This window comes from Lissotriton vulgaris, chromosome 2_1, assembly GCF_964263255.1.
Source record: "Lissotriton vulgaris chromosome 2_1, aLisVul1.2, whole genome shotgun sequence".
Classification (NCBI taxonomy): domain Eukaryota; kingdom Metazoa; phylum Chordata; class Amphibia; order Caudata; family Salamandridae; genus Lissotriton; species Lissotriton vulgaris.
The window spans coordinates 1,921,505,914-1,921,509,123 of NC_141687.1; the positions used below are offsets into that span (position 1 = coordinate 1,921,505,914).

General features: G+C 38.1%; 1 long non-coding RNA gene across 1 annotated transcript; it reads right to left on the reverse strand.

Annotated features, from left to right (window-relative positions):
- Positions 1-321: 321 nt before the first annotated feature.
- LOC147733509 (uncharacterized) lies at positions 322-2,037 on the reverse strand. Its single transcript, XR_015308530.1, has 3 exons — positions 1,823-2,037; positions 1,347-1,732; positions 322-610 (listed from the first exon to the last, which is right to left on the reverse strand). It is a non-coding gene; the product is annotated as an uncharacterized LOC147733509 (long non-coding RNA).
- Between the last annotated feature and the right edge of the window lie 1,173 nt (positions 2,038-3,210).

The following is a 3,210-nucleotide window of genomic DNA, read 5'->3' on the forward strand; positions in this document are numbered from 1 at the left end:
GTACATGTTTTGCCAAAGTGCATAATAAATATTGTAAATTTAAGATGAAAGAATGGCATCATGGGACATGTAGTTTTCCTCACAAATATTCTTTTATTGCTGTCCAGACAACAGGATCACTGTTAGCAATAGGTACATTCACTTCCACGATAATTTGTCATCCATGCCTCAATATAGCAGTGTCATATGTTAATCTGTGAAAGAAAAACAGGCATTGGGAATATTTTTCTAACAGGTTACTCCCACTGTCTCATTTTTAGATGCTGATTTGGATGCAGAATTTATTCAATTTGCAGAGTCTTTCACACAAGACATATTAAATGAGGCAGAAAATAACTTTGACCCACCACCTTCACCCACTGTGGAACCACAAAATCAAAGACGCAGACTGCGTCGACTGGTAGACACTGAATCTGAGGCAGAGGAAAATGTGGACACTGCAGTTCAAAATACAACACTGAATGCAGAGCCTGCACAAAGGGTCCCAGGCAGGCGTCAAAGACTGCGACAATTCTTCCGGCGTCGCAGAGCTCCTTCACAAACTCATGAATCAATGGATGACTTTGTAAATGGCAGTGTCCTTGAGAGGAAGTTATTAAAAGTACAGCGCCTGCAAGGCAAGGACATAAGGGTTATCAAGGGGAAAATCACCAATATAGCCAAAGACATGCACAATATTAGTTCTGCACTTGTCAACATGGTCAATGTCTCTTCAGACAAAATGGAACGAATGACCTCTGCAATAGAGACACTAAGTCAAGCAATGCATGGTGACCAGGGTGCAGTTTTGCAAAGAGCAGTTGTGAGTACGCAGTCAAGCACAAGAGCCATGCACAGAATGTGCAGTAATACTTCTAAATTGATTGAAACAACAATTGGCTTCCAAAAGGAAATGATGAAATGTTATGGTGAGCTGGCATGTGGCATGAAATCAATGCAAGGCCCCATTTCAGACCACCATCAAGGCCCAAGTACAATCTATCAACCAGTGTCTGCATTCCCTGCATCTTCTTCAGACAATGCAAATGTAAATATCAAACCACCTTCAGAAAGAAGAAGTGTCAGAAATGTAGCCAAAGACACCTGCAAAAACAAAAATTCAAACCCTGTGAAGGTTAAGGCATTGGGGTTAAGAGCAAGGAAAAAGTGATTCATATGTGAATATTTTGTGAACCTTTATTTTAACAGTTAATGGTTGACAATATTAATACATTTGAAGATTTTATTCAAATGAAATTTTTGTTTCAAAATACCACATACGTTGGAATGGAAGCACACATTCACTTTCATTTGAAAAACAATAAATACCTAAGTTACAGCACATGCATGTTTGTCCTGTCTCATACCTTTATTTAAAAGTAATGCTGAGTTATCTCTGCTCTTCTTCTCCTTCCCTCTGCAGCATCAGGACCATTGATTCTAGGTTGGGGTTGGTTTGGTTGATTGTGGTTATTTGGGATGTTGTCTTCAAATTCCAATCCAAGCCCTCTTTTCATGGCAACATTGTGCAGCATGGCACAAGTGGCAACAATTTTACAGCAAACATCAGGCCGATACTGCAATGCACCTCCAGTTTTATGAAGTATTCTGAATCTGGATTTCATTATTCCAAATGTCCTCTCTATCACATTTCTGGTAGACATATGAGCTTGGTTATAATTTTGCTCTTTGCGGGTTGTTGGATTCAGATAAGGAGTCAAGATAAATGTTCTCACACCATAAGCACTGTCACCTATGGAAACATTATCAACATTTCAGTGGTTTGAAAACCTGTCAAAACATTTCTCTGTACAGTTTTAAAAAAAAAAAAATGATCACTTACCCAGTAAATATCCATCTCCAAAATGTCCAGCTTCCAACTTTGTAAATATGGCACTCTGTTTAAATATGTAGGAGTCATGAGCACTTCCAGGGAAACTAGCAACTAGGTCTGTGATTATGGTTTTTGAATTACAAATGGCTTGAATGTTCAATGAATGATACAATTTTCTATTCCTAAAAATGTACTCATTGTGAGAAGGTGGGCATATGGGAATATGAGTACCATCTATGCAGCCTATTACATGAGGAAAATGAGCCATATTATAGAAGTCCAACTTTGTCTGTAAAAGTTCCTGCTGAGTACTTGGAAAAACTATGTAATGCCTGATCCTCAACAACATAGCATTTAAAAAATTTCTGAAAAACCTTGAAAGGGAACTCTGTGACACCCCCCCAGCAATGGCAATCACACCTTGAAATGAACCAGAAGCCAGAAGATGTAGGCAACAAAGTACTTGGACATGAGTAGGAATGGCTTGTGTTCTTAGGGTGGGCCTCTGTAGTATAGGATCCAAATCATCAATTAATTCCAGTATGGAATCAACATTTAACCTGTACTTGTCATAAATTTCTGCCTCAGTCTGACCAAATAAATTAATGCGCACCCTAAATATCCTTTCACTCACTACCCTGCGCCTCAATGCAGCTCTCAATCTCCGCCTGCGTGCCAAGACTATGACTGCAGCCATGGTGAAAGGAAATGTAATGGTCAGAGTGTGCCTTATATACTAAGAGGGATGGAAATCACATGAGACTTTGGTTAGGAAAAAAATAACACCAAGTCTGAGCTCTTCTTATTTTAGGTAATGCTATTTGCGATTTTTTACAGAATCGCAAATAGCATTTTTTCATGCATGCCATTTTTCCATGCAAAAATGCGATTCCTTATCTTTGCGAATGATATGCGAATTCGCAAACGATATGCGAATTCTTAAAATGCGATTTCTCGCAATTTTGATGATGCATCCCAGAATTGAATTTTGCATTCGCAAACGGTCAAAATTACCGATTCGCACCGTTTGCGAATACAAAACACAATGATGCATGTGGGGGATAGTTTTCACACCAGTTATAGTTAGCTGGAAATTGTACTGATATAAAACCATTGCACGCCTGCAATGCACTGCTGATGACGTCACATATTACATCACTCAGTCCATGGTCAGTGACATCACTCATGACATCACTGATGACACCATCCAGTGAATGTGTGTCTTTCTGAAATATCAATATGTTTTATATATGTATTTGTAAAGGTCGATGGACGAATAAATGTTTAAATAAGTGTGTAAATGGATGTTTATTTTTAATAAATATTGATTGGTTAACTGGCTTATAAAGTGTATCTTAGTGAATACATATATTAGCGAGTAATTTTTAAATATTTTA